An 11413-nucleotide genomic window follows, 5' to 3' on the forward strand; every position below is an offset into this window, starting at 1 on the left:
AACGTGTTTGAACAGCATCTTTACACGGGGCAAACATTAAATGAGAGTTTGTATAAGCTTGTAAAATGAAGACAAAAATAAATTACTAGCTCCCATATTTTTGTAAATGAAAATTTTAAAAAATTCGTTCAAAATCCTCGCGAGTTACTCGCATTTTTAGGAAAGTTTCAAAGGTACGTAAAGTAACGGGCAGCAGCACATCAAAATAAAGTGGCCCCTAAGATAGTTATCCTAAGGGCGATTTTGTAACAAAATACGTATATACGACTGTACATGAAAAAATATTACTAACTCATGGTTATTAATAACCTAGCTGTTCTCTCTGAGCTGTTGTATCTGCAAAGTAACAGAGTATTTCAGAGCCAGACCGCTTTCAGGCCGTTATACGCCTCAGTTTTTCCCTAAAAACTGACACCAAAAGCTTTGCAGGGTTACCGCTTATTGACAAATGGAAAACAAGATCGATCGATCGATCAAGGTTGTCACGAAAGAAATGATTTCGATAGGAAAACCTTTAACTAAATTAATTTGCAAAATTAAAATTTTCATTTTGTCACGAAGTCATTTAATGTATAAGTAGGTAGTGTAGGTAACATAACATTAAAAAAATATTATGGATAGACAAGCCGGTCGCTTGAACCGCTGTACCGAGAAATTTAGCTATAACTAAAAACTACGATTTTTCATTTCCAAGAAACCAAAAACCTATTACGTGTCTAGAGAAAGACTTAATTAAAGATCTATTTATTTATTTACGTATATTTCACAGTCATAACAGCGAATCTACTTTAAAATGGTTATGAAAATCGCGATCAATGAGAATAAGCCTCTCGAGAGGCATTCAAACGAAACGAAATTGGGTTCCAGAAGAGTGGCAGCCCTAATGTTCGCAATTCTGTGGACGATGGGCGTACGCTCGTGCCCTCGGAAACTTTGAGGATACTCCACAAATGAAGGATTCGCCCGATTAAGTTTTGCCTGCGGATGTACAGATAACAGCACATTAGACTACACATTTTCGTTGTGAAATAGCCTTTATTACAACGGGATAAGATCCTAAAGCGTTTAGCTTACCGTCGTTTGTATACTGGGTCTATAGATGGACTTTCTGTTTACACTGGCCGTAGTGTTTTGAAAATTGAATATTATGCACGCTATGGGAATAGGCGAATTTAAGTTTACTGACCGCAGGGTAGGAGTAACTTAGACTTTCTTAAAAAATAACTAATAAAAAAACTTATAAAACTCATTTATTTTTGCTAATAGGCTTTTAAGTAAAAAGCACTTTTACACGTCTCAATATTAACCCTACCACTGCTTCGGGATAATAAAGGTACAATTCCAAGACGGGCCGCAGACCGCAAACTGCAAAACTACGAAATCTGTTGCAGTTTGCGGTCTGCGGCCCGTCTTGGAATTGTACCATATATGGGCCAGTGCTGAGAAGAAGCAGTGCAAGAAACTCAGTCACTATTGTCAGCCTCCTTTTTAAGGGTTTAAAAGGTAACCGACATAGCCTGCAGAATTGCCAAACTTAAGTGGCAGTGGGTGGAGCACTTGACTCGTAGAACTGATGGCAGTTGGAGCAGAGAAGTTCCCTAGTGGTGATCACGGGCCAGAAGACTTAGTATGGGCAGGCCTCCCACTAATTGGACTGACGATCTAGTGAAGGTCCCGGGAAGCACCTGGACCAGTCGTTGTGGAGAAATTATTAGGAGAAGCCTTTGTCCAGCTTTGGTAGTCATTTAGCATAAACGATGTTGAATTGTTATTTATTCTTCCATACAAAAGTATCTAGCATGAGAAAACCATAATTTAGCGAGTTAACCTTTTGATAATAATTTCATGTTTTTACCGTATTTATTTACCCAACCGTGTAATCTTATTTCGTGTTTGACTAAAACAGATTGAATATTTTGGGTATGTATGAGAAAATCTCCAGCAAAAATGTTATTACGAACATCAAAGAAAATAAACTGAAAGCATTTTGAGATAAATCGACTCAGTAATTTGGGTGTTCATTTAGTTAATGTCTCAAAACAAATTCTTAATACGTTAACGAAATTCAAATACACAAAATAATACATTAATTGCCGAAAATGTTAATTGTTCTTAATTTAACGTTCATTAGGTTCGTAGCAAAAATTAATTACATTAATTTGAGGCTTCTCTACATATTTATTATTTACAAACATTTAGGATTTACCTACAAAGTAAGTTGATATTACTCGTAATACAGTAGAATGTTGGCCCAATTAATAATGTGTTCAAGTTAATACTGCCCAAACTGTAATCCATTTAGATGAACATAGTATATTGCATGTCCCCAAAGTGGGCAATTTAAAGTTTAAATTAGTTGCACAGTTACCTCCGGGTCATCTGTGTTTTAGGGCATGTTACACTACAAGCTTTACAAACTTATGCGACTAGCCCAGCAGGTATAGTTAGTAGCTCATTTTGCCTTACATTGTTTTATAGATCGTTTCATTCACAAAGAGCGCCCCACCAAATTTTGGTCGAGAGAAGCGCGGGGTGCGGGGAGTATGATCCGAGCAATCCGAGCGTCATTTCTGTAGTGTGCGTGTGCACTCATCATGTATAATTCAGCGTGTACCGATAACACTCAAACATTAGCGGAAGAATGGTGAGCCGCGTCTTCGTGGATGAAACGTTTTTGTACGTGCGGTTATGTCGAGTTTTGTGGGCTTCAGCTCTATTATTTTATTCTTGGTAGAGTGGTCGTAGTTATTACACAACACTCCGCATATCTCCCGCTTTCACTTCCTATGGTCTGATGCATACTGAATAATACTGATACACCATTTTCCACCATTCCTGACTCGTAATTTGTCCAGCACATAGTTAACCTATCGTTATCTGGTTCCCTATACTTTTCCCAGCTACTCTGTCGTAGTTATAGCCTAGCAATTTTAGTGGACACAAACCTTAACCAACATGGGCAACAAGGAAACTTCGGTTTGTTAATTTTAAACAATGTTCCACGTTATAAAGCATACAATGCAATGTTTGCAGTTCCTGCTTTGTAGGAAATGAAATAAAAACGGCGAGGGTTTCGAAATGCGCCGGATAAAGGGACCTTTGAGAATTGTAAGAAACTATGTCAAAGCGTTTGTGTGGAACAGAAATGAATACAGAGGTTTAAACGAGCTGTAAGCTTGCTAAGATTATTATGCTTGGCAGGAAATATGTTAATACGTATAATCATCATCATCATCATCATGGTCATTTATTTTACACTACAAGACCACGATCCTCTTTAATAACCTAGAGGCAAATGGAGAAATTAGTAGTCTACGCTTAGTGACTGCGCCGCAATACGAGTAGCGACTGAGTGACTGCGCCGCAATACGAGTAGCGACTGAGTTTCTTGCGCTGCTTCCTCTCAGCACTGGCCCATTTATTGTCCCGAAGCAGTGGTAGGCTTAATACTGGGACGTGTAAAAATGCTATTAAAAAGCCTACTTGCAAAAAATATTTCCCAATTACTGTTTCGGACAGTATTTTTGTTATCATGAAACACAAAACCTCAAAATTGGACAATATTTTTCCTAAAAATTCAAACAGAAACATGCGGTTAAAATGTAAATCTGTAACGATATTCATAAATATGCAAGCCCGAGGCTCGGTGGTGAATCAGATAAGTGGCTTATCCCATAAAGGGCGCAACTGACCGCGTTCGGATCTTGTTGAAGGCACAATTTATGGCTTTACAACAGATTACGCTGACGTTTTGTTATCTTAACAGGGTGCGGCGATTAAAATTATTTTGGAAGGTTTTTGATTAAATCTTTTCAAAATCGAGTCACTGTTTAACTATGATAAAATGTAGGTACCTACTTAATTCGATTAAAAGGGGACTCAGTTATTCTGTAAAATAGCAGGCTAGAGTACCAACCCGTACACCAAAGTATGTATAAGAAAAGGAATCATAGTATCGGCCTATCAAGCAGGGGAATGACCTGCAATACTTATGCTAAAACGTAAACTATTCCAGAATCCATTTACTCTATCTTTCGTCGGTTGTGCTACCAATACTACCACTTGTAACAATTTGGATTAATTTAATACCGATTTCATTATGTGAATCTAATCATACAAAAACAACGTAGGCCATCCAAAACCATTTCACAAAGATCTTTGCACCTCTCCCACAGTGAATAAAAGGAAAACTTACTTAAAATATGCATTCAGCAGTAGTTTCCACACTTTTCTTTTAACCAGCTCCGAAGTTAAGCGGGGCGGCAAGAAAAATACTTCTTCGAGTCCCCTTAACAAGTTTTAACTATTTTTTAATACACCGGCCAAGTTCGGCCATCAGCGCTCGAACTTTATTATGCTGTCAAGTGGAAACTACTCCTTTGTTTGAAAACTGGTAATGGCTTTCTCGTTTTGTGAATGCGATGGAGATTTTCATTATGGCGAAATGTTGGAAAGTTTAGTCGTATCAATGCATGAGATGTCCACTCACAGTCCACCATGTGGACCACCTGATAAAGGTTGCAGGAAGGCGCTCCAATCTTGAAATCATTGGGGAAGGTCTATGCTCAGCAGTGGACGTCCTGTGGCTGAAATGACGATTAGATGACGGTCATTAAGCACTTTTATGAAATTTCGTTTTTATGGCATTATTGATAGACAAATTATTCGCCGGAGCAAAGTGTCATTATTTACTGATATTGCTAACATGCTGTCTAATCAATAACTTTGGATATTAATGACAGCATTATCATCATTAACAAGTCCAAAATCTGTTTCAGTTAAAAATTCAATTAACACTGTGAAATCTGTCTCCCAACCATCATTTACGTAGTCCTCAACATGATTAATTACCCTTAATTCACAATTTATTGGAGTGACCCCGGTCTTACCCGATCAATCAATATGGTTAAATTGATGTATTTGTCAATAGCAATGAAAAACTTTTCATCGCCATTTTGTAAGAAAATTGATCATTAGAGAGAATTTATGGATTGTTTTAATTTGTTCTGTCTGTAAAAAGTTTTGGGAAACATAAAGTGCTTCTAAAATGTCCGCTCCAATGAAAAATGAAAATATGTATAACTTTATCATCAGTTTACTTACCATGAGTTTACGTTGGTAGCACATTTTCTTACATAACTTTTCAATTCCTATCATTGGAGGTCCGAAAATATTTCTCATACAATTTGATACCATAATGATCATTCTTCATAAAAAATTTAAAACCTACATATTTAAAAACATAATCATTGATATTCATAATATCACTAATCATACACTTAGTTTTTACTAATATTTGTTTTCATATATTTTTCTATACTAATGATCGAAACTCATAATCATTCGTATAAATAACTATAATATTCATAAATGTGATGTATCCTAATATTTGTTTTCATAAAGGACAATGTTCGTTCTCCATACATTGTTCGCCGTTAGATCAACAGTGCCGAAATAATACTTTCTAGGTTCTAAATGACACAAATCTTTATGTAAGAACAATTATTCCTGGCGGACCAATTCTATAAACTTATTGATAGCAATATTTTTATCATAACCTCTTACTTACTAGTATTGTATTATATTATTTTATGCACATAGATTTGGGAGATGTTCTGTATTGTAGTTGTCGCAGCCAAATTGTATTATAATATTGGACGGGTTTTGGAAATAGCTCGGCGTTCCACTTTTATGATTTACTTACTTACATTTTGCACGTAAATAAATAACATGAATCCTATGTTTACTTTCCACTCTTGACATTTAACACGTGACTTACCAAACTAACTATCTCCATCGTAATAACGTAATTTCATTTCTATCGGCGTTTAATTTAAATACCCTGAACGAATGTTAGTTAGGTTCAGGTTAGACTTCCATTCTTCATAACTTACATAAAATAATTCATCATCATGTTCGGGATTATTTTAAATGAATGTAATTTCATTACACGAAATAACTACCAAAATTTATTGCTATTCTTATCGTTTTAATAATAACGATTGAACATCTACAAATCATTTGCATTTGAGTGTTTTGGAAGCTTGCTTTAAGAGCATTAATGATAGGACGGATCTTTAGTTCACAAAGATTAAACAAAGTATTTTTTCCGCCGCTTTTACATTCTCATTCGTTGATAGACTTCCTGTACTAAACTGACGAAATTAAACTTTTCTGATGTTAAAAATTACGTAAAGTAGTTGAAAATGAAGAATAACGATAACTACCGATTCACGACGACATTCGATGGACGTATTTCGTATTTGCGATTTTTTATTGTTTTCTCGTGCGGTTTTGAGTATTTAGTGTGTGAAAGTGTGATAGTGAGTGTAATAATAGTGAGTGAGTGTTATGAAGATGCCAAACCATACGTACAGTGCTCGTGAGTACGTAAACATGATTTACTGTTACGGGAGGGCACGTGGAAACGCATCTGAAGTCGCATCGGTGAGTAGGTACCTAGTTCTAAACTTAAAGGAATGTGTTTTTTTTAATGTAGGGAGTAAATAATCTGGTAATTTTGTGTACAAAATACTCCCGCGATTGCGGTAGGTAGTGGCGGAAAGCGCGTAGGTACGATGGTGAGTTTTACAGTCAGGTTTTAGTGGTGAAATTTGTTTAAATAATTCGTACTAGTAGGTTTTCAACCTCCTCATAATTAAGTGAATATAACCATTTAGTTAAGGTTTCCTTGCAAGTATGAGTTATCATTGGGTAAATATTCAGTAATTTATTAATTTTATTGTAAACAAAGGCAGACTGGCTCAAATATTGCCTTGTGGCAAAAACTGTACGTATTGTGGGGGCAGGCGCAACAGCATCTTTCCTTCTCTTGTGGGTAAGGTCGACATGAGTTAAAGATTTATGGCATTTCAGTACAAGGTTCAAAATATAAAGTTTCCTAATTGTAAGTAGACCGCTAATTTGATATAATTTATCCGTAGGAAAACGGTAAGGTTTAGAATACATGACCTTGATGAGGGATCTCTGAGCTCTTTCTAATTCAAGAGCGTGGGTTTTGCCTGCACCACCCCAGATTGGGATACAATATGTAAGTACTGACTGAGCTAGGGCTATGTAGATTTTGTTGTTTAATTTATTTGTCATGACCTGTCTCAGAGACTTAAAGACCCAAGTGAGCTTTCTGGTTCTATTGATTAAGAGCTCCATGTGTGGGTACCAACTGAGTCGCTGGTCAAGTATAACACCCAGATATTTGGTTTGATTGACTTTATCTATAGGGGGACAAGTACAGTTCAAGTTACCAGGGTTTCGACAATTGTGAATTTTTATTTGAAAATTACTGTTAGGTTGTGATTTGTTAGATGGAGTAAAGCAAATATAATTAGTTTTCTGGATGTTTAATGTTAGGAGGTTATCTCTGAGCCAGTTGAATATGATATTCAAGCCCCTCTCAGTCCGTACAAGAACTTCATTCCAAGTGTTGCCAGTAAACACCACAGCAGTATCATCCGCATAGGAGAAAATCCTCCCCCCAACATCCCGGAGATTACATAACTCGTTTATATATATTAAAAAGAGTGTTGGGCCGAGGACACTTCCCTGCGGGACTCCGAAGTTGACTGTTGCTTTTTCACTGATGAAGCCGTCAATTTTTACTTCCTGGGTTCTGTCCTCCAGGTAACTTTTAAATAGTAGGAGTGGAGTGCCTCTTATTCCTATATCCTCAAGCCTGCGCACAAGAATAGGCACAGAAACGGTGTCAAAAGCCTTTTTAAGATCCAAAAAGACTGTAAGACATTTGTTGCCTCCGTCAACCTCTTTGACTATTACTGAAGTAAGATCTAAAATGGCATCTTGCGTCGAGAGACCCTTCCTAAAACCATATTGTGAGTTAGATAGAATTTTAAATTTATCAAGAAAACTAACCAATTTATTATNATGTTGTATGTCTTCAGTAGTTTGATTTCGTAATATCCAGGTTAATTCGTTAATGTTCATTTGTTTCAAATATTTCTTCATGTCCAATTTCCATAGTTTTCCAAAAAGGATCATGGATTTCATTTCCAAGTCCATTAATTTAGCAAGCAGTTGTCAGTCAAAGTAGACGTTAAAAACGTCAGTCAGTTCAAAATCCGTTCAGTCAATTCAAAACACAACAAAGTGCATCAAAGCAAGTCAAGTCAAAACACGTGTTTAACTGGCAGAAAGAAAGCTATTTACAATATTTACAAACACAACAAAGATTGTAGGAACAGTGTTTAAATAGGTATATACATTTACATATTTACAATTAACAGAATTAGATTTGCCCAACCGTATTGCTGATGAATTTAAACATAGGAATATAACTTGAAACATTTAGAAGGAGATCCTGTATGGAGCACGGGACTGAACCAGGGTTATAAACTTCAATCAGCTCGTCCATAAGCACAAGGCGCTGAATGCCAAAGCACGAGCAGTTTTTGTTTCTAATAGGGCTACATTATTAGTTTTTGGCGCTTTATATTTAGTGATTTCGTTGACCGTTTTCCAAAATTTACGTGGGTTATGAGTAGTTTTGTTAATTAAATCTCTATGGTATAGTCGCTTTAGTTTTTTTTATCAAATTTGAACAATAATTACGAAAACGTTTATAGGTGATTTTTAAAATAATATTGTGGGGGTCTTTTTCAAGCTTCAGTTGCATTTTATTTCTGAGTTGAATGCATCTCAGTGCGCCAGCAGTTATCCAGGGCTTTAATGTCCTTTTATTATTTGAAAAGTAAATCTGCTTAGAGTTCGCTTTTATTGCAGACATAATCATGCCAATAAGTGAGTCAGCATAATCCTCAGGATCAGTACACGTTTCTAAATAGGTATTATCGGCGGATGTAAGGGTTTTTAAGGTTCCATGAAAATCGGTAAATAATTTAGATCTAGTTAAAGGTTTACAAGCAGTAGGGTTAGATAAACTAAGTAACACCGTGTTGTGGTCGGTAATTGTAGTGTTAACGACAGCTACGAAAGCAGTATGAGCTTGGACATCCAGTTTCAACATAATATGATCCAGACATGAACCCTTCCTCGTAGATAGATTGTGCCCAGGTAAGATACCATGCAGAGACAGTACGTCTAAGTAACTAAGCCTATTACGACGATATTGAGGCTTTTCTTTGTCAGTTGGGAGCAGGTTGATATTAATGTCACCAACGATAGATATATTTTTATAATGGCTAATAGTTTCTAAGTGTGTGTTAAGTGAGCCAGTAAAATTATCAGCATTTAAGAAAGAGGGAGAACGGTAAATACCCAGGAAGACATAGTTATCTATCAATATCTGGAGCCCAGTGGCATCTGAAAGGTGTAAGTCAGTAACCTTTGCCCTGTGGTTGGTTTTAATATAAGCAACAACACCGTCATTTTGATTTAAGAGTTTAGTTGTTTGATAAGAAGTATAGTTGTCGATGGATGGTATATTTTTATTTAAGTCTAGTCTACATTCCGTGAGTATTAATATATCAATTTCAAAATTTAGCATTGGAGACTAGAGGGCGCTGCTCGCACGTAAACAATAGCTCCGCGTATTTATACAAAAAACAATGTAAAAAACAAGTGTTTTGTGGTGAAATGTGTACAATCTGAAGTTCATATTATAAATCAGTGACAATGTTATCTCAAGAAACGAACTGCAATGAAAGAAATTATATGTGAATGAAGAAAACGTTTGGACTTCTTTGGAAACAGTAAACAAACAGACTTTATAATGTGTTATTGTGGTTTAAACAAGCAAGAAAACAATTTTGATAAAATCCTAACATATTGACAATAACAGTGAAATGAATTATAATGTGTTTTGATGTTGTGGTTGTGACAATTAAAGAGTGAAGGTGTTACTATAATAGAAATAACATACACTACCTCCACCTTACCTTCATAATAATACGACATTGCACTGGAACCCAACCTATTCGTCAACAAAATTAAAGCTACGCTGGCCTAGTGGTGCGAGTGTCAGACTTGAAAGCGATCGCTCGGGGAACCCGGTTCGAATCCACACACCGCATGAAATTTTGTATTTTGTGTTTTGGGCATTGGAAGTAAATAAACACAATGAGTACACCGAAGACAGAAATTATTTCTTGTGCGCAGTGCCACAAAGCTATCAAACGGAGACAACATCTCAAATGTTCGAACTGTAATTTGACGTATGATCTTAAGTGTACCAACAAAGAAAAACTGTATCATTTAATGGACAATGAAAGAAAAGCTAAGTGGGTTTGTGACACATGTAAACGCAAAAAGACTAAGACCCAGTTTCACCATACAATGTTAACTAATTAACACCCCTGTTAAATCATTTAACAGACTGTTAAGGTTATTGAATGTCCCACCATGTTTTAACGAATGTTTAATATCCGTAATCCGTTGTTAAACTTAATTGCTGCTCATTAGGTCCGTTAGATGGGTAACAGGCTGTTAGTTTACTGTCACAGATCAGAATCAGGAACAGGATCGCGATGGCGTACAATTTTATTTTCGAAAACGAGGATCCTTTGGAAGTTTTAGACAATTTGGACTGTATAGTGTGTTTGGGATAGGGCTAGTGATAATTTAAGGCGATGTTATTATGTTAAGGAAGATTTTTATGTGACTCTACACAAATATGTTATTTATTTCTTATGTGCCCGTCAAAACTGAATTTTTTGACAAAAACTAAAATTCATTATTTTTATTTTTAGTTTTTTGGTCATTATTTTTCATTTTTAATGACACATATTATTAGCTTACAAATGCAAATTATTATTTAATCTGTAAGACGGGCACATAAGAAATACAAACAAATTTTATGTAGTCACATGGTTGGGCCCACATATGGGGACATTTTGATAAAATTGGCATCACAACATCGCCTTAAATGATCGCTAGCCCTATCCCAAACAGACTGTATAGTACGACGACTCAAAATATTTAAAAGCACGGCGTCATTATTCGAAGAATATGTCGCGGAAGATTTCGACTTTCGAAAGAATCTGTTTTGGATGTGTTGGAATCCATTGAAGACAATCTTGCTCAAACTCACAGACACAGTCACACAAAAAACAAATGTTTTGACATTTATTCAACCAGCAAAATGAAATGCAACCCGATTTCTGATGAATTCTACAAAATACGTGGTATTTAAATCAGTCGCCTTACATGTCACAAAAACATTATACGACTGAAGAGAATAGTGCTGGTTTTCGAAGCAATTCTATTACATACAATGACATTTTGTTTTGGTCGGTTTAGAAAGTGAGTGAATGATTTGAGACTCCATTCACTTAATGTATGATTTCGTAATGGTCTGTTAAAATAATACCATGGGACACAAAAATTTAACAGTGCTGTTAGCACTCCTGTTAACTTTAATGACTGGTTAAGTAATGTCTCATTTAGAGAATAACTAACAGAGTATGGTAAAACTGGGCCT

General features: G+C 35.9%; 1 long non-coding RNA gene across 1 annotated transcript; it reads left to right on the forward strand.

The window, feature by feature from the left end:
- The first annotated feature begins 7908 nt into the window (after positions 1–7908).
- Positions 7909–8424, forward strand: LOC114361072 (uncharacterized). Its single transcript, XR_003656566.1, has 2 exons — positions 7909–8230; positions 8327–8424. It is a non-coding gene; the product is annotated as an uncharacterized LOC114361072 (long non-coding RNA).
- The last annotated feature ends 2989 nt before the right edge of the window (positions 8425–11413 follow it).

The sequence above is a fragment of the Ostrinia furnacalis genome, unplaced genomic scaffold (assembly GCF_004193835.3).
Source record: "Ostrinia furnacalis isolate ACB-3 unplaced genomic scaffold, ASM419383v2 OfSCF5400, whole genome shotgun sequence".
In the NCBI taxonomy this organism is placed as follows: domain Eukaryota; kingdom Metazoa; phylum Arthropoda; class Insecta; order Lepidoptera; family Crambidae; genus Ostrinia; species Ostrinia furnacalis.